Source organism: Leptonychotes weddellii, chromosome 3 (assembly GCF_054177405.1).
Source record: "Leptonychotes weddellii isolate Sample4059 chromosome 3, ASM5417740v2, whole genome shotgun sequence".
Classification (NCBI taxonomy): domain Eukaryota; kingdom Metazoa; phylum Chordata; class Mammalia; order Carnivora; family Phocidae; genus Leptonychotes; species Leptonychotes weddellii.
The window spans coordinates 147,141,068-147,167,037 of NC_138371.1; the positions used below are offsets into that span (position 1 = coordinate 147,141,068).

Here is a 25,970-nt window from a genome sequence, read left to right on the forward strand (position 1 = left end):
GTGAACAGCAATGGGAGTGAATGGGGGCATGCGATGAGGAGAAAAATATAACAAAATGAGAGAGCCCTTATATTGACTGATATTTAGGAGCTTGCTAAAATATATTAAATCGGGCACCTGGGTGGCTCAGTCATTAAGCATCTGCCTTCGGCTCAGGTCATGGTCCCAGGGTCCTGGGATCGAGCCCCGCATTGGGCTCCCTGCTCAGCGGGGAGCCTGCTTCTCCCTCTCCCACTCCCCCTGCTTGTGTTCCTGCTCTCGCTCTCTCTCTGTCAAATAAATAAAAATAAATAAAAAATAGATCTAAAATATATTAAATCAACTCTGGGCCCTCGACACTTTCCTCAGCTACTTCCATCCCTGATAGGAGAGCAAAGCGATCTGCTAAAATGACACGAGACTATGGTACTGGATAAGTGCTTGGAGAAAGAAAGTGGGATTAAAGGCTCTGGAAGGGTTCATGTCGTGAAAGACCCATGTTACCTCTGGGTCTAGTGTTAGAAGATTCATGTTGGCCTCGCATTCTCCTTCTCATGACTCTCTTCAGGATGTGTAAAGGAGACAGGTGCGTTAAGACCACATAGAAATGAATAATTGTGTTCATGTTACAACTGGGAAGTGTTGGAAGGAAGTAGAAAGATGATCCTACCTTTGGAGCCAGAGAATGAGAGTACGAACTGCTCTCCCTACCACATGTCCTTTCAGAGTCAGAGCATCCTAACCCTGGAGGGACCAGAGATGGCAGCTTTGGAAGGAGTGATGGGAGTCTCCAGTGGGATGGAAGACAGGATGACAGGAGAAGGGAGCTCTTGCACTTGGTGTAGGCTTTGCACTGGTGTTAAGTGGCTGATCTTCAGTGTCACTTATTTAGTCCCTAGCGCCCTGGAATTTATACTCGCTAAAGGTTCTCCATTGGATTGTCAAATTCTTTGAACACTTTTCATCCTTGTTGAAGATTTTTGTAGCATCTGACTCTCCTGTCTTGAAACTCCTTTCCCTTGTTTTCCGTAACACTCAGCAGTTCTGCTTTTCCTCTGAGTTCTGGTTGCTAGATATATTTTTCTTTTCTTTGTTTTAAAACTATCCTTTAAATATTGGTGTCTTATTGTGACTCCTTCTTTTGCTATGCTTTTTTTTCTAAGAGGGTTCATCCACATCCTTCATTTCAGCTACTACCAATGTGTGCTTGATTTCCCCAAACCATATTTTAAGATCAAATATTTCTCATGGGCTCCAAACCCAATTTACCATTAGATGAACATCTTGATGTGGATGTCTGAAACTCAACATCTCTAGAACAGTTTACCTTCTTCAAATTGATGACTATTCTTTGTTCTTTGTATAAGTATGGTAGCCAACTTTTACAGTGGTCCCAATGATTCTCACCTGACACTCCCTTGTACCTGTACATCACACCTAATTAGGTGTTCTGGCTGAGACTTCCAGATGGCGTGTGAAAGTGCTGCCTGACTTCCTCTTGCTAGTGAGAATAAAATGTGGGACAGCAAAGGATAACATTATAAACTAGAGGGGCACAGGAATTGCTGGTTTTCAAAATTGCCAGCCTCTTTAGTCAGCAAATGACACTAAAACTGAGAAATAGCTTTCAGACAAAAATCAGCCTTGGTGCACTGGCAGGAAAACAAGGTCTGAAGGTGAAGCTGAGGCTGAGGCTGTAAAATCCTTTAAGATCTTGGAAAGATCCAAAGTAGTACCTTGGAAGTCTGTCCTGTCAGGCAGTAGGTCTTCTAAGAGCATAAAGGTGATATCCCTCTGTCCTCCCAGCAGACCAAGACGGAGAAGGGCTTCTCTTAAAGGGATTTGTGGGTGTGGCTTTTGTCTAATGAGTTTAAGTCCAATAGGACTCATAAAAGTATTGAGGGGATTGTATTTGCAGAAGCACTGTAAAAGTAGACTGAAAAGGACAGAGGATTACAAAATTAAAAGACCTTTAGTTCCCTGAACTTTTACAGCGAGGAAGCCGACTGAAAGAGCTACATACCTGTGAACACAAGCTACTTTTCAAGGAAGTAAAAGGTGATAGTAAGGTGGAATCAAGAGTCCAGAGGGTAAAGCAAAAATCCATGAGGTGTTTGCTGGCCTTGAATCCTAATGAAGGACCTACCAATCTATGCCTTGCAGGGTTTCTGTGGATCAGTGACTCCTGTGTACCTTAATTTCTCCACACTTTGAACTAGAATATGTCTAGAGGTTACCCTACACCACTCTATGTTGGATGTGGGGTGGCGGGGGAAGGTAACTTGTCACTTTAGTTCACTGACATTCACATTGAGAGGAACTGTATTCGAGGGCTGTCCTTAAGGATCTACAGGTGAGGAGCCTCGTGTAAACCTGGATCTGGTTTAGATGAGATTGCAGACTTTGAGCTCACCTTGTAAAGGGGGTAGCATTTCCAGGGCTTTGGGAAAGGGTTAGTGTATTTTGCATGTGGGAGGGACATGAATCCTTGGGGCTAGAGAGTAGTGAACTGTGGGACCTGGTCCTCAGTGATCCCACCTCCTGCTCTTTATGTCCTTGTGTAGTCCTCCCTACGTTGAATAGGGCTGGATCCTGAGGAAATAGTGATACAGGACTTGAAGAGATAGGCCAGGAGATACTGTGGGTGCCATCTTACTTGTTTTGGGATCATTCATTCTGTCCGGCAGCCTAATGGAGATGTCTGTTTGGTAAAGAACTGAGGCTTCCTGCCAATAACCAGCCCCAACTTGCCAGCTCTGAGTGTATCATCTTGGAGGTGGCTTCTTCAAGCGCCAGGAAGGTCTTAGATGATTACACTCTGGTCTAACATCTACAACCTAGTCAGAGACCTCCACGCCAGACCCATCCAACTTGGGTTACTCCTGAATTCCTGACCTTCAAAAACTGTGGTATCATAAATGTCTGTTGTTTTAATTTTTTTTTTTTTAAAGATTTTATTTATTTATTTGAGAGCGAGAATGAGAGAAAGAGAGAGCATGAGAGGGGGAGGGTCAGAGGGAGAAGCAGGCTCCCCGCCGAGCAGGGAGCCCGATGCGGGACTCGATCCCGGGACTCCAGGATCACGACCTGAGCCAAAGGCAGTCGCTTAACCAACTGAGCCACCCAGGCGCCCAATGTCTGTTGTTTTAAGCTGCTAAGTTTTGGGATAACTAGCTCTGTAGTGGTAGATAATCAATAGAGGTACCCCAGTGGACTAATATAAACCTGGGAATATTGGTAAATTTTTGTGGATTCCTTATCTTTCCTCAGTTGTGAGCAAAGTGTTCCTGACTCACTAATCTCTCTAATTTACCCTCGCCCCCTCCACCTGTTATGATTAACTTTGTAATTGATTCAAGGCTAAGGGGTGGAGAGGGTTTGGGGGAGAATATGAAAATCTTAAGCCATCCTGCCTTGTCTGTTTAAATAGTCTGCTTTTATTCATGTCCTAGATAAATGACTCTGAAAGGAGCTATTGCTAATCTCCTTTTGTTTTGTTTTTGTGAAGCCACTTTTGGTCCTCAGTGTGTAGAAGAGCAGAAGCTTGGTGCAGGCTTTTGACATGAAGTATTGAGGGTTGGGTTAGAGAGGGCGGGCTTCCCTCCTCTTGCAGAGAGCTGTGTGCCCTAGGGAATGGGGTACAGATCCAGAAACTACTCATTTCACAGATGAGGAAAATGGGGCCAGAAAGGCTGATGAATGTTTCCAAAGCCACACAGTTGGTTAGTGGCCGAGCTAACTTGGAGTCCTGGCTAACAGTCCAATGAGAAGATGTTTCATGCTTGTCCTTTGTTTTTACTTTATCTTTGCTGGCTTCAAGTGCAAATGATCCCATTAATGAAAACTTTTAAATGCTTCCCTTTTAATATGTTGAGTGGGGTATGGCTTCTTTATGTTCCAACAGATACTAAAAGTTTATTTTATAATTTTGTATCTCCCCTTAGGCAACTCTCTGCCTAGGTCTTTTGAAATCACAAAAAATAAATTACCAATGGGCTCAAGTCCAGTAAGCAGGATTTACGTTGCAATTCTGATCTTAATACAACTTGTTCCTGCTGCACATGCTGCTGTGGGGCCTTGTTTGTAAAGTTTGTCTTGAGCATCACTGAACTCTTTAAAAGAAACTGCTTTTTAATGTAATGGCTTTATTTAAAACTAGAATTTAATCATAACCTATTTTTATTGTGTCTAATGAACTATAATCACTCTAGATTTGAAGTGGTTTCTTTCTAAATTAGGTGAATGGGTTGTGAGGCATATGGGGCTTTATTTACTTTTATCAGTAGGTACATATTTGTCAACCGGATGAATGCTATTATGTTTTTAAAAAACACATGAATTATTTTCGCTGTCCATTCAATAGGTTTACTTTCAGTTTAACTTTGTCATAACGTTTTATAACATTTTAAACATTCAGAACCAAATTGAATTTGTGGGAAGACTTTTTTTTCTTTTCTCCTCCTTCCCTCCCCACCCCCTTTCTTTTTGTGGGACTATTTCTAATGGTTTGTTTTTCCTCTTTAGAGATGTGCTTTTCTTCCTGTGAGATTTGGGGTACTAGGACACCAAGCCATTTGTTCTTATCTGCTTCTCTGAAGGCCAGTTTTAGAACTGTTAATTTGAATAATTGAGTAATGAGATAGTATAGGAAATTATGTGAGCTTAACAAAATGATCACTTTTGCTCTTTCTGGAATTTTGCCAACATGTTATTCCCCCCTTTTTCCACTAAGTCAGATCGAACACTTCCATTGAGTTGTTCAACTTTTGACTTATAAATTCTTTTAATCTTCAGACTCTTATTTAAAATGATCATGGATTGCACAATAGCCAAATTATGGGAAGAGCCCCAGTGCCCATCAACTGATGAATGGATAAAGAAGATACAGCATATATACACAATGGAATATTACTCAGCCATCAAAAAGAATGAAATCTTGCCATTTGCAATGACAGGGATGGAACTAGAGTGTATTATGCTAAGCCAAATAAGTCCGAGAAAGACAAATACCATATTATTTCACTCATATGTGGAATTTAAGAAACAAAACAGATGAACGTATGGAAGAGAAAGAAAAATAAGATAAAAACAGAGAGGGAGGCAAACCATAAGAGACTCTCAACTACAGAGAACAAACGGAGGGTTGCTGGAGGAGAGGTGTGTGTGGGGGGGGCTGGGCTAAATGGGTGATGGGCATTGAGGAGGGCACTTGTTGGGATGAGCACTGGTGTTGTATGTAAGTGATAAATCACTAAATTCTACTCCTGAAACCAATACTACGCTATATGTTAATAAACTTGAATTTAAATAAAATCTTGGGAGAAAAAAAAACCAATCATGGATTTCAGCTTTCAGTTGTGTAGTTCACACTGCCTTCTACTTATAGTACACTAAAATAACCTCTCATCTCTACAAATACTTAGTTTTGAATGTCCCTTAGTCCCTAGTAGTCAGTATTGCTTTTCTTTTGCCATACATTTGCTTACCCTTTCCCTAAACCCCCTCACTCTCCAAGAATCCATGCTGTTGAATTTAGCTTCTTCATCCTGGCTTCTCTATCATTCCTTCCCACTCTGCTGGACCACCCTGTCTTTTCTCATGGGGATGAGCTTCTCCATATGGGACAGGAGTAATTGTCTTTCTCCAAGGGGCACGCTATCTTCTGGTTCCTCACAAGCCGTTAGGGAGGTGAGTTTTCAGGAGGCCCTCTCTCGCTACAGATGAGGTGGGGCCAGTGTTTACAAGTGCTTGAACGTGTGTTGGCGTGCTAGCAGCCCATTCTCTTCCCCGAGAGTCCTAATAAAGAGACGGTAGAGTCCCCGTGAGATCTTCACAAGCTCAACCTCCTAAAAGAGAAGAGGGAAGCTCAAGCTGATTCTGCTCACCAAATGTGCGTCTGTAGTAGCCAGTGTTTGGGCAGCAGTTGACAGGAATGAAAAGCACTGGTTTGTGAAAGGAGGATTTTGGTTTTTGAAATTAGCTAGGAGGACAACCTAGATTTTCATTTTGTTGGAGGCAGTTCCTGAAGCAGGTGCAGGGCGGGAATAATGTACCACACCTAAACTATGTGATTTGGCCAATGAACATTAGGCTTCTCCTGGGTCCTATAGTATGGTTTCCCTGTCTGTCAAGAGCCGGCTCAGCAACCGAACCCAGATTCCAGGTGTGGTATTCCACAGTCGTTCTGCAATTTGTAATCATAGAAACAGAATGTTCCTCCTCTTATTTCTTCCCTGCCAACAGTTTCTGGGTGGGTGAATGTCAGTAGCTGGAGTTATTTTTAAAGAGGAGAGGTGAGGCTTGTCGTGCAAAGCTGAGAAGAGGGCGTTTGTTTGCAGAGCAGAGCTGACATCAAAGTGTAGATTACTGCTCAGTGGCTAGGCACTTGTCCTGTAACAGGTAATGTTTAACGTGCCGGTCACAAAGATCACAGAACAGCGTATGCCCGGGCATAAGCTAGCGCTACCGTTTATGCTCTGCAAGACTGAAAGGCTATACATGCCCGTGTAATTAAAAAAAAAAAAAAAATGTATGCATCGGTCTTGCTGCCTCCTTTTTTGCTGGCTGTAATTGGACTTTGAAGCCTAGAAGTTCTATCATAAAAATTTGTACCCTTTGTTTGAGAGAGAGCTCGGCTAAGCAATCACTTTCCACTTCTTTTCACAGGATAATATAAACGTTTTTTTGAAAGCTTGTGAACAGATTGGATTGAAAGAAGCCCAGCTTTTCCATCCTGGGGATCTACAGGATTTATCAAACCGAGTCACCGTCAGGTAAGTTTCACTGGTTTGTTATCTATTTTTTTCAGCTCAGGGCTTGTGGCCGAAGTGCAAAGAATTTCTGAGATTTTATGATTACTGAAAAATTGTTCCTCTGTCTTCCTCTGTTCTCATTCCAAAACTGATTATTTAAAAAATAGCTTAGGGACTATGAATGTGAAGCTGTCTGTGATTGAGACCATCACATGTTGTTATTTTAACTCTCTATACAAACTAAAATGGTAGTTTATAGTTTAATGCTTGTCCAACATGGTAGTGTTTGGTTGCTAATAGTGAGGGTGCATGTTATAGAGTGACTTTAGAGGTTATATTATAGTTTACAGAGTAAAAAGGATGATTTTAATGTGATCTTTATTTTTGGAATTAAGACTAACAAAAATGAGACTGGGACAGTGGTTAAAGAGACTTTCTTTTGTAATTTGGAAGGCAGCGATGCCTGGCACCAACATGGAATGCTAATGACCTTGTCAATTGTGGATGATTTCTAAAAATGAACTGTTTTTCACTATTTTAATAGTATGGATGAGAAAGTGAAAGTGGGGGTGAAAATGTGTGCAGGTGTCTCTGTTGTGTTTTAGATGGAAAATGGTGTCATGTAGGAGTGTATGGTTTCAGGAAATCTGGTTTTAAGCTCCTATGGGATTGTTTTCCCCCCTATAAATCTAATTTGCTTTCAGTGAATCAGAATAAACTCGTGTTACCAGATAATCGTGATAGGAAAATGATTTAATTTTGTAGAAATGACGACCTCTTTATCATGGCCCTTAAAGCTAGTTAATATTTTTTAAAAGGAGAGAATATAAATGCCTTATTCTAGCTGTAGAAATAATAGAAATGGAAAGATTAGTTTCTACCATTTTAGACAAAGATTTAGTTTATATGGTTGATATCCTATTGTAGTAGCTTTAAAGCTTTTTAAGAATTGATGGTAAAATCTTAAAAATGGCCAATAATTTTTCTTAAAGAAAAATAACCATGTGTATAAGTATCACAGAACGCATGGTCTTTTAGTAGTAAAAGCTAGAAGTCCAGATAGAATTAATTCATCTTTTCAAAGCCTAACAGTACATATTTTTAAACGAACAAGCCATTTTGGACTTATATGCTTCCAGTTCTGTTGAATTAGCATTTCTAAACTACACAGCCTTGGTAAGTGCATAGCAGGGATGGGTCTGTCTGCATTTCTGATTAATTGGAAGATAGCTTGTTCCTAAGTTTCATCACCAAAATGGCATGTTTACTTCTGCGGTGTTGTGAGGTCATGCTTGATATCCATGAAAAATAACTGCATAGATGACTTTGTTTTATTTTTCCTGATCAGCCTTCTCTTGAGACTTATCTGATGGGCAGAAAAAGTTTTCACTTAGAAAGTGCTTTATTCTTAATGAACAGGGACAACTTAAGGAAAACACCCGCCCCCCAAATCATACTGTTTTGAAACTCTGTAGCAGATGTTTGAGCAGGCTACCGATTAGGCAAAACATGTTTGTTGGCTTCTATTCCAAGAATGCTCCTAGCAAAACTTGCCTGGAATCTGCTTCATGAGATGTTGGGTGAAAGCGTTTAGGAAAAAAATCAGTACCTGGGCTCAGTCTCAAGGGAAATTAAATCACTGACAAACTGAAACTGGGAGGTCATGTAGTTAGAGCTGGAGTAGGAAGTAAGCAGAACAACTTGTTTCAGTGGAAACCGCAAGTTCATAAAGGTGTGCCTAGGTAGTAGTGGCAGGAAAGCCTGAGAGCCTGGACTCTGCTTAGGAACATTTCCCCTGATAATTCCATCTTGTTGGACCAAAGAGCCCAGGGCTTGACCTTGGGTCTGCCGCAACGGAAGCCCGGGAGCCTCCCGGTTATGAGACTTGAGCGAGTTGACAAATGGCTTATTTAAAAATGTTGGCTATGGCTCTTCTGCCCTGAGATTGCAATTTTATAAAAGGAAGCAAGTTTATGGGAAAGCAAATTATTGGTTACTAAATATCCGTGTATTTCTTAGTTTTTAGTTTTCTTATATAATGCGGAGACTTCGGTAGGTCAGATCTCCTCCTATCATTGTAGATTAAAGGACTTGGTGTTGGTTAGACTAGTGGTTTTCAACTGGGAGCAGTTTTGTTCCCCCAGTGGACGTTTGGCAAGGTCGAGAGATAGTTTTGTCAATATAGTTGGGCTGGGAGTGCTACTGGCATCTTGTGGGTCAGGAATGCTGCTAAATACCCTTTAATGGACAACATAGTCCCCATAACAAAGAATTTTCCAGCCCCAAATATCGGTAGTGTTGAGGTTGAGAAACCCTGACTTAGCCTTAAAATTCCTTATTTCCACTCTGCCAGCAAGCTAATCATGTGGAAATGACGGCTACTGGCTGACTTTACATTCTGCTAAAATGTAACTTTTTACTTATATTACTATAATCATTTATGTATTTCCGTGTTAGCATGTTTGCCCATTTAAAAAGGAAAGCTCATTATCACTTGAATATGCAGTACTGTGTCAAGTAACCTTGACATTATTTTGCTCATCTGTATACATTAAAACTAGCAAAAGGGGCGAAGTACTCGATTATTTTAAATGCTCTATTGGAGCTCATCTGCTAAGACTGCATGAGCAGTTCGTAGACGAGTGTGATCTAACATGCGTGTTTGTATGACACACTGAAAGCAAATAGGAGAGGACAGTCGATAAACCTCCATGCTGGCAAACATGAGGTATTTCTTGTTAGAGGGCAGCAGTGATTTAAAAACAAAAACAAAAACAAAAAAACCCAACCCCTCTCCCCGCCCCCAAAAAACATGGATGGCCCACGGAGCCGGGAGAGTTGTGTGGGGTGTTGAGGGGCAATGAGGGGCGGAGCAGAGGCAACCAATTTAGAGAGATATTGCTAGTTAATAATTTCAAAAATCCAGACCCTAACTACAAAAACTTATTTTCCAGCCCACGGAGCCGGGAGAGTTGTGTGGGGTGTTGAGGGGCAATGAGGGGCGGAGCAGAGGCAACCAATTTAGAGAGATATTGCTAGTCAATAATTTCAAAAATCCAGACCCTAACTACAAAAACTTATTTTCCAGCAACTACAGATTTGCAATAAAAACTTTTCCACTGGTCAAACAGAACCAGGGTACTCTTTATATTTCTATAATTATACATATTAATATGTGATCTAAATTTTTTTTTTAAAGATTTTATTTATTTATTTGACAGCAACACAGGCAGACGCTTAATGACTGAGCCACCCAGGCACCCCATGATCTAAATTTTCTAACAATTACTTCTTGTAAAAAGTAGTTTGAACTTTTCCAAGTGTGTTTGAATTATTCATTTATTTTGGGACTGCATATACTCAATTATCAGTTAATACTTTTAATTTTGACATTCCTGACTTGAATGAGTAGGATCCATCTTGACACTTTCTTTTCCCCAACAGGAAAAGCAAGTTTGTGAGTTTGCCTTCATGAATTACGGTAGATTGAGGTTGAAGTTACCCTAGGTGAGATGTTTACTGAGGCCATGAAATTTAGCTTCTGTACCAATGAATAACGGCATCATTATTATTAACCATTTCCTAAATGTCCATACTGAACTCAGAAACACGATCCACAGAGAAGAGGTGGTGTGACTCGTATGGAGCTGTCTTTGCACACTTTCTGTAGAAGGCCTGGAGCAGAGTAAGCACCGTGACCCCAGCATCATGCCACAGCGCACTGGAGAGCTCCGATAGCAAATGTCATGCTCTTTGGGGTGGCATCTGGTCACTCAGCGGCACCGAGCAATTGCTTGTTGTAGAAAGCAGCTCAACAGAGTAGTCTGGAGGTTGTCCTGTATTAGAGGAACCAAAGTTGGCAGAAAGGCAGAGTTGAATATTAAAGGTTTTAACTTTATATTTTTAGCAACTTGGCTCCGAAACAAAGTTCCGTATTTAAACCATTGCCCTAACGAATTGCATATTGAAATTTTTAAGCTGAGAATTTGAACAGATTGTAAACATGTTTTTTCTTTCTACCCCCTTATCATTCCAATCCAGTTTATAGCACTTCCTTAGATGCATTCTGTTCATAATACAATTACAGGATGGCCATGCTTTTGAGCACGCTATTGCAATTATGCAAAGAAAAATTATTTTCTAGTACAGACTCACTCTTCCATTTAGGCTATTAATATTTTAGGTGTAAATGGTAATTTTAAATGTTTCAGTTTTTAAAAGATGTCTATCAAAGGGAGGGTACAGAAATTGATTTTTTTTTTACACATACTATTTGACAGAGGAACAGTAGTTGGAAACAATTAGTGTTACCATATTTCCCTCATGAAAATAAAGGAGGCTCAAAACGATATTTTAAGGATTTAACTGTTCTCTAGAGCTTCAAAAGGATGCTTGATTTAGTGGCAATACCGTAAAGTCATTTCTCAGAAATATGGTTCCCAGATGGCACTCAAACAGCCTGCCAAATTGAGCTTGGGATATGAATGTGTATGTGAGTATTTATTTAAGATTTTAATTCATGTAAGTAAAAATATACCTACTCTGAAGTAATTTTCATAATTTTCTGACTTAAACCTGCTTTTACTTTTTTTTTCATGCCCTTCAAATGAGTTTCTCGACATCTTAAGTCTGGTTTTTTTTTTTTTTAATAATGACATCCAAACTTGGATCAGTAACTTGAGCATGGTGACTTCCACCTGTCAATTCGTGTTACCCTTTTAAAAATGTTCTCTTCCTACCCAGCAATTAGAAGGGAATGAAACAGAAAGGAAGTTTGCACTGCATGCATCTCTATCCCATTCAGCGATTTTCTGGTGTCAGGTAGTGACTGAAAGGGGGCATTAATTCTTTTGGGTTGCCAAGACTCTGCTTAAGGCCAGAAGCAAAAATGTTTGGACATGTTTTCAAATGGTCTTTAATTGCAGGGTTAGATTATCGAAGAGTCTGCTTAGTTGCAGAGAAAGGTTGTGGAGTAAGAGGGTGTGTCCCATACTGGGACAAAGCTATAAAATAACTGAAGATTTATGTAGTATCAGTTTCTCTCTATTTTGAGTTCTTAACTAACTTCTGGGATAGTTAAATAAGTTTCTGAATGCCAACTCTCCATCCTCAGGTCTTCACTCCTTTAAATCCCCAGGCCGTGGGGCCTGATTGTGTCTCGGCTTGCTGGGTGAGGCTTGATGATGTGGGTTTTTCTGGCCCAGGGTCTTTATATTCGAAAGTAAACTGATGTATGTTTGTTGCTGCAGAGTCTCACTGGGCAGCTCATCTGCTTAGCAGTTGACATGAGTTTGTTGATGAGAGAATAATAGAATTTGCTTCCCTTGACCAGCTAGCATTTGTTTTATAACAAGGTCCTTCAAGGGTTAAATCAAAGAGGCAGATTGTTGTTGAAGGGATTTTCCTGTCTTCCAGATTATGACCTGTAGGGCTGCATATGTTGAATTAATCAGACTTTTAACGTTGCATACGCTGTAATATCGGTAGCCCCGTCAGTCACTTTTGAAATTGAGAGCTTCACCAGTAACTAGAGGTGTTAAGCATTGCTTTGCTCTGAGTTCCTTGATGTATTCTGGTATGATTTACCTGATCATTTGTGTGAGGGTATACGTGTGAGGTGTGTGTGCTTCCATGTATTTTGGGAGCTACAGAGGAGAAAATAGCACTTAGTTCAGTAAGGGGAAATTTTGGTGTCAGAAGTAATTTGCTTGTTTGTCACATAACGAGCACTGATTGGGCATTTTCTCTGTAGCACCTAAATATGAGGTTCCCAGGAACCACTCTTACCAGTCAAAATACCGTGGAGCCTACCCTTAGTGGGGCTCCCATTATATTTAAGGAAATGTCCCCGTAAGTTCACAGAGTACATTGTTTTGAGATAAATGCACAGACTTCTCTGAGTATACAGAGATGAACAATCCTTTCAACTTTTTAATCAGGAAAACACTTTAATGGGAGGTGACATTGATTTCCCATCTTGGCTTTGAAAGCACTTTTGTTTTCATCTACATCTAAATTTTCCCTGGACTTGAGACTATTTGAGGACAGGGACAATTACATTATCCCCTTATTTCCTTACTTCCTGACACCTTAAGTGTTAAGTGTTTATTTGAAGATTGTATTTTATTTGTTTGTTTATTTATTTAAGTTTTTAATTTTTTTCATGATGTGCAGTTAGCCAGCATATGGTACATCATAAGTTTTTGTTGTAGGGTTCAGTGATTCATTAGTTGCGTATAACACCCAGCGCTCATCCCAACACATGCCCTCCTTAATACCCCTAATTATTTTGATTGCCTGGACATTTTAAAGCCAGGTTTTTGTTTTTGTTTTAAGATTTTATTTATTTATTTGACAGAGAGACAGAGAGAGGGTACATAAGCAGGGGGAGTGGAAGAGGGAGAAGCAGGCTTCCCGCTGAGCAGGGAGCCCGATGCGGGGCTCGATCCCAGGACCCTGGGATCATGACCTGAGCCGAAGGCAGATGCTTAACGACTGAGCCACCCAGGTGCCCCTAAAGCCAGGTTTTGAAGATGGAAACTTCTTTTTTTCCTTTGTCAAATTTTCCCCTCTTTCAAAATTGCATGGCAGATCTGGCAAAGCAGCCATTGATCTCTTGGTTTTAATTGCCTTTTACTTACCATTCCAGAATAATATGTAGCATATTACAACATAATCTAAAATTGAGACAATGTAAAAGAGGAATGTGCATTTACCTCAGTGTGTAGTACACTAAAATGGAAACTTTGGACCTTGTGCCTTTCAAAATAGTTGGTGGAAGTCTTAATTTCTATGCTAATGTACAAATGATAATCACTAATATTTAATGGACATTTGAAGGATGTTCTGAGCTTGCTTATAGGAAGTTTTAGAAAAATTTTAATATTTTCATATCATGATCACAAGTCACTTCATTTTGTGAAATAAATTTAAATATATGCTTAGGACTTTCGGGTGGAAAAATATGTTGGTTATATAGGTAGTTGGAATAGTTCATAGAAGTTCAAGGGCAAGAAATAAAATTTTTTAAAAGGAGGGACCAATATTGGAGGTAACTTCTTAGAAGGAGTCCTAAAAGTACTTCAGGAAATGTTGCCAACAAGTTTATAGTAAGCCTCATTCCTTCCAAAGTCAAGCTACCTGCCTTGGTACGTCTTACCTTTGCCTAGAACCAGTAAAGAAAGCCAGTAAGAAAAAAGTCACAAATTACCTTTGACTTTGATATGATAACTTTGACTATGGCATGATAACCATTTGAAGAATATGAGCACACAGAAACTTGAAAATTTCTTAACATTTCATTTGAACTATTTCTACTACACTTTAGCCTGCGTTTCTATCACTTTCCCCCAGGATGGAACAAAAAGTTCAGTCAATGTGCATCAGTTGTCATGAACAGATAAGCATCTAGGATGAGAGCAGGGCTTTAGGTGTCCCTTGACATGGGTTTAATCCCATCCCATTCAGTCACTGGGTAGCTGAATGACCTTAGGTTACTTTTCCTCCCTGTGATAACTGCTTCTCCGTGAACAAGACGGATATCACTGCTGCTTTCTTGGAGCTTAGCAAGTAGCCCCATTTGGGGGATACCCCTACCTCACAAAGATGTTGTAATGATTACAAAGTCAGGTATGTAAAGTGTTACGTGTTTGGCATACAGTAGTGCTCAATAAATGGTGTTGAATTATAATTGTGATCATTTTCGTAATTTGGCTCTCCCTTCTTGACCCTATGAAGATACATGTCCCCTGTAGAAGAACATGGAGGAAAAAAATCTGGCTCCTGGCTCCTTAAATTGTGACAATTAGCTATAGGCTTTATTTTTTAATAAGAATTTAAGCCTTTTTAGACTTAATCCCTTCTTTTGATTGGGAGCAGATATTAAAACAGGTATGTTTTTCTGACATTTATGTGTAGTCAACTTTTTACAATTTATTTTGTTAGACTAGCAAAGCTGGAAACCAGAGAACAGATAGCTAAGTTATTTGCTCTTGCTCCTGTATATGTGGGACCAAAAACAATTTTTTTTTTTTCTTCTTAGAGAGAGAGAGCATGAGTGAGTTGGCATGGGGCATGATGGGGGAGGGAGAGAGAGAATCTTAAACAGGCTCCATGCCCCTCGTGGGGTGCAGTCTCTGATGACCCCGAGATTATGACCTGAGCTGAAATCAAGAGTCAGACACTTAACCGACTCAGTCACCCAGGCACCTTGGGACCCAAAACAATTCTATTACCTTTTATGAGAACTCAACTTTTTGTATATTTTCTGAATTGTAAATGTTAGTTTGATTTGCATTTTTTTAAAAAGTTTTGTTTCCATATTTTATATAAAATCAGAATCAGTCTATACACAAATCCAAATCTAAAACTTTATCGTTTTCCTCTTATCATCCCATTTTTTCCCCTTCATTTCCATGAAAAGTCTGTCCTTTAGGCCATGAGGAGAGGAAGTTATCCTTTGGATAGGCAAGATCAGACACTGTTCTCTGAAAGGCTTTTGTAGGGCTTATGAATTTTTTTTGAAAGGTGTTCATAAACTTTAGGGAACTCCAGTGCACACTCCAGCCATGTTTTCCACCAGACAGAAAACTTAGCTGCTTCTTTTGGGCATCGCCCATTTGTTTTGTCCGTCAAAAGGCTACTATACTAACGGCATAAAATCTTTATTATATTATCTAAAATATTTGTGGTTTTTACCCTAGACACTAAAAATAATCATAAATAGCAAAAGGCACTATTTGGGAGGTAAAAATCTTGCTGCTTACTTCCAGATGTATGCAATAGGAGAAAAGTCAAGAAACTAGGAAGCACACTTTTATGTTAATACTCTTTGACATAACATAACTTGATTTGTTTTTAATTTTTACAAAGAGCCTTCCTATCAAAAATGTTAAATCAATTGGGTGTTAAGTAACCTATTGCCCATGTATTGGTTATTTTTAAGAGTTTAGGTTAATGGAGTAGAAATATTTTAGGGATAATTGCCCAGGTATAATTTGTCATGTTGAGCAGCCTTGCCCGGTGAGAGTGGCTGCTGGTGAACTTAGACATACCTTTTTTGAGTATCCCTACTGAAGTGACCATCCCAACTGAACTGTGACACGGGGTGATGTGTTCTAACTTTTTCTTAAGAGCTTAGTTCCATTGCTTCAGATACCACTGACCAAATATGTGCAGTAAACCTAAGAAAACATGTTTCAAAAAGGGTGACTGAAAAGCTTGATTATCAATTGAACAAGGATTTTCTCTGTGTTTTGAGCAATTTGGGGGAAAAATCTTTAAATAAATATCAAGTATCACTTATTACATTTTGCTCTTTCATTACATTACGATAATATTGGCTGGTAGATTTTTTTGAAAATGCTTTTGTTCTGTACTTTTTTAGTTGACTGAGACACGGAAATAATCTTCAAAAGAATCAATGTATCTGGGTAAACAATTTGGCTGACATGTTACTAGATTACTTTTGGCTTAATATCGAGAAGGAAAAATGTCTACTAGATAATTATCTCATGCTCTATTTTGTACATAATAGTGTGTATTCACCTATAGAATGTGCAGGAGTGCATACACACTAAATAAGAACATATGTGAAAATTTGTGTAAGGCTTAAAAGAGTGAAGCATCAGATCCTGAGGGTCTCCAGATCTTTGTTTATTTTGGTGATGAATTCGTTATACAAAGGGGTTGGTCCCTGTCTTAGAGGAGAAAAATCAATAGTATGACAACTACATATGGGTGTCCAGAAGATGCTGATTCCAGACTATTAAGAAATTGAACTGTGTATCTTTTCTCATACTTCCCATTCTCCATTTAATTCTACTTGCTAGAAAGAGGCAGGAAAAAAAGTCCTTTATTGAAAGACTGTGACTTCCACGGAGGTAAGCCTTGGGCTGTTGGAACTGACCTGACGGGCTGATGAGGGTGGGTGGGTGAGTCCTATCCTGGGGGTATTGAGTCCTTTCACCTGTAGACCTTCTATCTTGTGGCTTGTCAACCACATCCATCAGATACTTAATATTCACCGTGTACAGATCCTGAATCCTGGGTGGGTACAGGTAAAAGAAGTCCTCCTCCTTTTCTACCTCAATCTTAAGACCCAAAGTGAAGAAGATGAAATGCATTGTGAAGTCTTAGTGTTTGCTTTTGTGTCTCAAGGAGCACTGGCATGATTTATAGTTGGCGACTTTAAGGGAACGCTGGGTTTGGAGGGATGAAGTAGGTAAGGAAATCACAGTGCTAGAGTGTCCAGAGTATCTCAAATACTCAATTAGGTTTAGACAAACCGGATAAGAGTGCTCAGGCACTGCTATTACATTAATTATCTTGAACCCAGTAACAGCCCAGCCACGTATTACCATTTTGCTTCTGTTTTGCTTCCCGTGGGTGAAGTGAAATGAGTCAGAAGAGTAACTTGTTTCGCTGTATGACCTTGGACAAATAACAGAGCTAGAATTTAAATTCAGGGGGTGTCTTAGCCTACTTAGCTTGGACTCCTTCCTCTATATTGTCAAAATAGACTTAAACAACCTTAAAAAAAAAACTTGCTGCTATTATTTCTAGTGCTATATGACCGAAATTGTCTTGAGTTGTTTTTTAACCAGACCAGCTAGATCCGAAGTGGGTTTGTGTATGTGATTGGTATTCCCTCATTTGATACATGGCAAGTATCTTTGTATTATGATTTAAAATTTTTTTCCTAGTTTGTGAGCCATGTAACTTCAAATGGATCTAATACTACAATATATCATCAAATTTCAGATCACTAATAAGCTCTCCTGATAAACCACCCGTGTGCCTTAGAATAGGAGAAATATGCTACGTGTATGGTCTTAACACTGGTTAGTTGAAAAACAAGTCTTTGGATTTTACTGATATGTGCACATAAGTTTTTAAGTTTTATGATTTTCACACAGACATTTATGAACGTTCAGTTGTATTTGCCATGATAATGGAACGTTCCTGTTAAAGCCGTGGATTGTAAAACCTTACTAATCTCAATTGCTCAAGTTCACGCTACCACACTTTGACCTTTGTAGCACTGGCATGGAAAGTATCTTTTAAAATAGAACTGGTAAATAATTTATTTAGCATAATTTCTTACCAATTTTTGATGCTCTGTTTTACTTGTTAAAACCAAACTAAACTCTGACTCCCTCCTCCAAACATTCTTAGCTGCTTACTAAAAATATATAAGATGGAAAAGATTATATATAAGATGGGATCTTTTTATTATGGTTTAGGTCATTGTATATTAAATCTCATAACAAAATCCATAATTATAAATAATTTGAAGTCTTGTTTGAAAGTCCAAATTATAAGAAAAAAAGATGAATTATAGTCCTGTTACCTAGTATAATGGATTAAAGAAAGCTTACTTCAGTACATTGCCCAAAGTCCTGCCATCAGTGTAGCCATTGGAGGGTTAGAAACAGGTGGTGAGCACAGAGCATCAAGTGTAACAATAAATAGCACAGTCTAATTCCAGTAAGATGAAACCCCTCTCTCATTGCAGAGAAGAGTAGGGGATCAGATAGTGACTCAGAAAAGCAAAGTTCAACAAATGACTCAAGCACAGAAGCACTTTAAAAATTCCTTTACCAAGACTTAAGATAAATGGAGCAATCACTTCTTTTCCTACCAAGTCATTAGAAATCATTTCTTGCTAGTTCTTAAACATAAAGCATCAGGAGTAATTGCCTTTCATTAGTAGGAAGAAATGTTTATTAAGCTCCTCTTATGTGAATGGGATGTTTTAGACTACCAGACACGGATGAAAGTCATAGGAGCCCAAGATATGGACATAGGAGAAGAATATAAGGAAAATTTTCCTTTTAACCAACTGAGCCACCCAGGCGCCCAGGAAATTTTTCCTTTTAAATAACTGGTGGAATGGGTCTGATGCAATAATAGAAAACACTTGATTTTTAAGACTAGTAATATGTGAAGAGGAAAAGTCCTGTTTATGAGAGAGAAGGTGGAGGAGAGTAGAAAGAAAATAACATTTGAATGTTTTAGTTAATGCCTTGTGTAATCTAATAACCACTTTGTAAGATAGGGCGGTTGCCTGATTTTACAGATACGGAAACTGAGAAGTTCAGTTGCTTGCTCAAGGTCACATGCTTAGTTCAGGTGGGAACCCTCATTAGGACTCCTAACCCAGTGTTCTTTCCATTATAACGTTCTGCCTCTAAAGTATGCCCTAATGAAAGATATAAAGATTGAATAAAGGACACTTTTTTTTTTAATGTGTTCATATGTATTTGTCAGATATGACCTCCGTGAAGTTGGTTGGGTAGGGAGGAAGTTTTGGATATACAGAAGAATTTGTAATTTTTAGATCCTGTGGGTAAGAAATTACCCAGACTTTTTTAGAGGTAGAGTGGTGTAAATAAGTGCTTCTCAAACTTTGGTGTGTGTATAAAACACCTTAGGATCTGGTTCAAATGCAGATTCTGACTCATTAGGTCCAGGCAAGGCTGGGATTCTATATCACTAGCAAGCTCTCAGGTCATGACAATGAGGACCACACTTTGAGTGACAAGGATTTCGGCATCAAATGCTGGTGGTCACACACTGGAGTGAAGGTTTCACAGAGTGCTGGGGGAGATGTAAGGCTTGAGTGTGGATTGAAAAGATGAGCGGGATTTGAGTGAGGGGGGGAGGGACGCAGGGAGATTGGGACATTGGTACAGAGTTCTAATCAAACATTTTTCGGAGCCTTTGGGATGTAAAACAATGAGTAAAGTTAAACAAGATCTCTACTTCTGAGTCCCTCATTTTTTGGGAAGCGGAGAGTGGGAAGCACAAGGAATGCATTTCCAGGCCAGCAGCTTGGAGGCAGGATGAAGGATGAGTTGGGCCCAGTTTGAGTGGTATCTTGAGTATCCTGGCTAGAGAGTTTAAGTGTTATCTCCTAGGTAATGGGATTATTTCCAAAAGCTTTTGAGCGTAAGGTCCCAATTTTTTTTTTTTTAAGATTTTATTTATTTATTTGACAGAGAGAAAGCACAAGCAGGGGGAGCCTAGGCGGAGGGTGAGGGAGAAGCAGGCTCCCAGCTGAGCAGGGAGCCCGATGCAGGGCTTGATCCCAGGACTCTGGGATCATGACCTGAGCCGAAGGCAGACGCTTACCCGACTGGGCCACCCACATGACCCAGAAGGTTCCAATGTTAAAAGCAGAGATTGAGAAGGATGGGGTAATGAAATAGTGCATGAAGTAGATTGAGCACTAGGCTGGAGGCTTGGAGAGGGGTTAGGAAATTGTTGGATGGTTTGATAAGGATGGGTGTTTGGATAAGGATGACAACTGCTGAAAGCCGTGAAAATGTAAATTTGAAATGCCAAAGATGTTTCAAGTAAGACAAGATGGGGGTTGATTAGTATGAAGGAGCTAGAAGAATCCGCTCTTGAGCTTGTGCAACCACTAGCAGAAACAGGAATGGAAGATGGAAGTGAAGTTTCAACACATTGCATTGGACAGGACAGTAGAGCATCCACACGGAAATGGAGTTGTCAGGGTAATGTTCAGAAATTATGGCTGGCTATGTCGATTTGAGAGTCCTCTGCGAAGAGCAAACAGGCATTTGTAGGGGAATAGCCCAGCTCTGAGGAAGTGAGGGTGGAGAGGAAGTGTAGCTGGCTAAGGACTCCTCTTCCTTTTCTTCTCTGCCCACCCCCCCAATCATTTATGCAAGTGCCTCTGTTTCTGGCTCCCCTATTCCATTGACCTATTATATTACCTCACTTTCTATCTGTGCTGAGTATGCTCTGGGTAACTGTAGCTTTAACCATTCTTTCCTTCGTTTAAACTCAAATAAAAATTCCCTTGTTTTGTTAAAGTTCAACTTTGTTTTCTGTAGCACCTTCTGGAAATGTGAGGCCTGATTCCTTATCCTGGGAATTACTTTGCTTCGGAAAAACTGGCAGTGGGTGTGACATGCCTTCCAGAGAAGCATCATGGGCTTGTCCTCTTGACCCAGTTGGATATTCAGATCGGCTTAGAGAATCTGACATCACTGTCTGTCCTGGCCTTGGGGTCCTTACTTTGTGAATATCACTGTTTGTGGGGCCAGTGTCAGCCATACCCAACCCTACTCATTTACTCTGTGGATTCTCCTACACAATGAGAGAAAATTGTTGTTTGCTTGCTTTTCTTTCCTGTCCTCCTCTTTTAAATCCAAACTCTGTATTTCCCACACACGACCATTCAAAAAAGAATATGTACAACTCCCGGCAGAACCCTTTCAGGCACATTGCATTTAAATTCATACGACCAAATGTATTTATCTTCCCATTCCCCCTCCTTAGAAACCCTCCTCCCAAACAACAGCACTAAAAACAAGCCTACGAAGTTGACAAAATGATAATCTGATTTAGCCTGAAATTTTATAATGAAAAACTACCTCCAGGGGCGCCTGGGTGGCTCAGTCGTTAAGCGTCTGCCTTCGGCTTGGGTCATGGTCCCCGGGGTGCTGGGATCGAGCCCCGCATCGGGCTCCCCGCTCGGCGGGAAGCCTGCTTCTTCCTCTGCCACTCCCCCTGCTTGTGTTCCCTCTCTCACTGTCTCTCTGTCAAATAAATAAATAAAATCTTAAAAAAAAACAAAAAACAAAACAAAAAAAACCTACTTCCACTTCTATCTATCAAGTTTGAAAAACAAAAAAATACAAAAATATTTTAAGGCATGTGTGCCACCAGGGTATTTGATTCAGTGTATAATAAATGTATGTATGGATGAATGGATGAGTTCAACAAACATTTATTGAGCCCCTAGTATGTGCCTAGCACTGTTCGAGGTATTGGGGATTCAGTTTCATGGTGAAAAGGACAAGGCCTTGCCATTCTTAGGCATATATTCTCATAGAGAGGGCAGATAATGAATAAGATAATGTGAGATGGTGATAAGACTATGAGAAAAACAAAGGAGAGGGCATGTCTGGAAGGTTCTTTTGGATACACTATTTTAAGCATATGTTGAGATAATATTTTACATGCAGTAGATTTAAAAGCACTAATAAAACTGGAATTAATGTTTTATTTGAACAGTATCATAAATAATTTTTGGTATAATTATCTCTTAAGAAAAGTTCACTGAATTGAAGCTTTAGTGTGCTTTAAGAATCAGAAAGCACTACGCTTGAAACTACTGTAATACCTTGTGTCAACTGACCTCGAATAAAAAAAAATTTTTTTAAAGATTTTATTTATTTATTTATTTGATAGAGAGAGACACAGCGAGAGAGGGAACACAAGCAGGGGGAGTGGGAGAGGGAGAAGCAGGCTTCCTGCTGAGTAGGGAGCCCAATGCAGGGCTCGATCCCAGGACCCCTGGGATCATAACCTGAGTTAATGACTGAGCCACCCAGGCGCCCCTAAAAATTTTTTTTAAAAGCAGAAAGGCACACTAATTTCTAAAAGTTGGGGTCCATTTGTGTGTATACATGAGTCCTTTCCTTGTCAGCGCCTGTACTCCCAACTTGGTGAGCTGCTGGCTATCTCTGATCAGATGATTAGATGCTTATGGTATGGATTATGCTTATGGATTTGGTATTGTCCATTGCTCTCCTCACATCTTGTGTGTAAACTTGAACTGTGCATTCACTTACGAACCCACTGTGGCTGCTAGTCTACCATGTCACTACCAGGCACACCCACAGACTTTCAAGGCATTCTGCCTTCTGATCACTTTTTGGTTATCCACCTTCATTTTTTTCCCTTTCACACAAGCTTTGTCAGTTAGGCCAGCTTCCTCTCTTTTGCTTCCCCTAGACAGTCACTCTTGGAGTCCAGGCTCTATCTTGCTTCATCCATGAAGCCCTCCCTCACTAGGAGAAGAAGCCAGATATTTACCAGTCCCAGTTCAGCCAATATGGCCTATGTGGGCATTGGCCAGTTCCCCTACCTCTTTGTCCTTTGATTTCTTTACCTGTTAAACGGGGAAAACACTAATACTTGCTGCATAGGGACCATTGTGAGGATTAAATGAGTTATTACGGGTAAAGAATTTAGATGCCTGACATATAGTAAATACTTTATGTTAGGTATCTAATTATTAATTACTATTGGTACTTTTTTATGGTAAAATCTTGGACTGCTCTTTGTTCTCTGGACTCTCATGGTTTGTACAATCTACATGACAACATTTTTCTTTCATTTTTTTACTTGTATGGTAAATACTACTGTAGTATATCTAGATCTAGGTGGAATTAAAAAACACTTGGTGAATGATAGAGTAGGTAGGAGTGTGAACACTGGGGGCACAAAGAATATTTAGAGATGGATCTTACCCACTTGCATGAAATGTGAGAGGAGGGGATAGACCCAAGGTGCTAAGAGAAAGTACCACTGAATTGCTGCTCTGTTTTGACTCTTAGATAAGGCTTAATTTATGGATTTTCTCATGGCAGTATTCTTTATTGTGGTATGAATACTTAGCATGAGATCTACCCTCTTGCCTAATTTTTCAGTGCACAATACAGTGTTAACTATAGGCACAATGTTGCTACACCAGATCTCCAGAACTTATTTATCTTACATAACCGAAATTGTATAGCAATACACCATACAGCAATACACCATTTCCCCCTCCCCCATTCTGTGGCAACTACCATTACACTATCTGTTTCGATGAGTTTGACTTTTTTAGATACCTCATATAGATGGACTCATGCAGTGTTTGTCCTTTTGTGACGGGCTTATTTCACTTAGTATAGTGTCCTCTAGTTTCATCCATGTTGTTGAACATGGCAGGATTTCCACTTCTGGGTATATATCCCAAAGAACTGAAATCAGGATCTTAAAGAGCTAACTATACTCCCAAGTTCATTGCAGCATTATTCACAAGAGCCAAAATATGGAAACAACCCCCAATGTCTATTGATGGATGAGTGGATAAAGAAAATGCGGTGTAATACCTACAATGGAATATTATTCAGTCTCATAGTATTATTAATTTTGTATGCTCACCTCGGTTTAAATCCTCAGTCTTTGATTCCCTATAGTTTCTTAATAAAGATGCAGGTCAGAAATGCTTTGTGGTTAATAGTGTGGCTGAGTCTTAAGAAAGGATTGAAAGGATACATTTCTTAAATGAACTAAGCAATTTGATTTTATCCTTGGAAGAATAAGTGAGAAAGGAAAGTTAAGGCATCTGTCTGTACGAGGAGAAAGGGGAGGGAGAAACCCTTCTAGGAGACAGACCTTGGCATGTGTGGCCACATGGAGAGGTGTAGTAGAAGACTAGAGTGGTTTGGCTTGGAGAGAATGGTATGACCCAGGAGATATTCCTACAGACTCTATGCAACATACTATAATGGGAGAGGAAGGAACTCTAAATACTCTTGCCCTTATATACAGAAAGTTTTTTTAAATTGATATTTAGAGTAAACTAAGAACTCTAAGCCAACTAAATCTAAATCTTAAGGGATGGAAGGCTATAGATGTAGGAATAACTCACGATCACTCGATATCCCTTGGATATTCGGATTGCCATGACAACAGTTGTAAACACGGGTTTCATTTTAACTGATAATATTCAACAGTGTTCTTAGAAAGAAGAAGATGAAAGCAAAAATGTTCGTTTCTGCATCCTAAATGTAAAGTACCTAAAACCGTCGAATAGCCCATTAATAATTTACTCTTGTTTTAATCTAGTGTATTATTAGGAATAAGTATTTTTTACTATTTCTTTAAAGACTTACTTGTAAGTAGATACTTTGTCCTCCTAATTCTAGTGACAGTTGTATTAAAATATAGAAATAGGAAGAGCATTATTTTACCAAGAAGTTAGTAGTAAATCATCTTGTCTAAGGGTCTAAAGTCTTGTTTGTAAATAAATTCATTCATGAAATGAGAATTATGGAATCAGGAGGGACCTATCTTAGGTATACTTTTGAACTTTTAAATATTCAGCCCCCACTTCCAAATGTATTGGTCATGATTCTCTTTCTCCTCCTCCACTCCTAAGTAAATAATTTGACAGTCTGGTGTGTGATCTTTTTCTTATGATCTATTGAAACTTTAAGAAATTTGGGGGTACATTATTTGAAAGCTTATTTTTATGTCAAAAGATTGCTTTTCTGGAATGACTTTGATAACTTACTAATTATCAGTTACTTTGTGATTTCAAAGGCATTTTTAATTTCATAAGATATAAAAATTGCAGTAGATTTTCAAGGAGATAAATATTCAAAGGTGTCAGCCTTCAGATCTGGAGCATGTTATCCCACAATTACAATCAAAGTAATATATGAGGACATCTACTTATATTGGTTTGGAATGCTTAGTCATGTCATACACTTGACAAGTGTTCATTGTCTGATTTGGACCAGTAAGTCTCTATGTTGTCTTTCATATCAATTTTAAATTTGCAGTGAGAATTGTTAATTTCAGAAGTGCTTTTAATGAGTGTTCCTTTGTAAGAGGCAAAACTCAGACTTTCAGAGCTGGAAGGTACTAAAGAGAATCTCATTTGATGTCCTTCTTCCACAGAGGATAAAGTAGCTCAGAAGAAGTCAGGTGGCTTTTGCAAGGGGCCACCCAGTGAGGTAAGACAGGTATTCTGACTTCAGTCCCACCTCCTGGTTTGGGTGTAGTTATCTCCACTGGACCTCAATCCCTGCTTAACCAGAGCAAGGACTTGAACAAGGGTAGTATTTCATTTTACATGGTGTTAACCTTATTTGTTTCAATGACTGGCTGTTCATATTGGCACTTAATCTACATTTTAATTTATTACTCTATTTTAGATTTAGTGAACTGAATAAAATAAGAGCTAGAACGAAGTTTCTTTCTTTTTTTTTTTTTTAAAGATTTTATTTATTTATTTGACAGAGAGAGACACAGTGAGAGAGGGAACACAAGCAGGGGGAGGGGGAGGGGGAGAAGCAGGCTTCCCACGGAGCAGGGAGCTCCATGCAGGGCTCGATCCCAGGACCCTGGGATCATGACCCAAGCCAAAGGCAGACGCTTGACTGAGCCACCCAGGTGCGCCTAGAACGAAGTTTCAAAAGAAACTACCTGCTTGAATCAGCGACCAGAATATGTTCACATTGTTTCACATTTTACCATGTAAAGAAGGGAGTTTACCAATGGCAATTTAATTTTTTGATGCAGCTACCATATATTTTCCTTTATCCATATTTTGCACCTCTTTTCAACGAATTCTGTTTTCATGTTTTAAATCTGATGCCTTTATAGCACTATTTACTCATGACTATTTTTATAGAAACTACTTTG

At 39.4% G+C, this 25,970-nt stretch overlaps 1 protein-coding gene across 6 annotated transcripts in view; it reads left to right on the forward strand.

Moving 5' to 3' along the window:
• LMO7 (LIM domain 7) overlaps positions 1-25,970 on the forward strand; it is a 115,751-nt gene that overhangs the window by 15,856 nt on the left and 73,925 nt on the right. For all 6 annotated transcript variants that reach the window (XM_081815047.1, XM_081815048.1, XM_081815050.1 and 3 more), the window contains exon 2: positions 6,646-6,752. The gene's annotated coding sequence lies outside the window, so the exon portion shown is untranslated. The remainder of the gene's footprint in view (positions 1-6,645; positions 6,753-25,970) is intronic.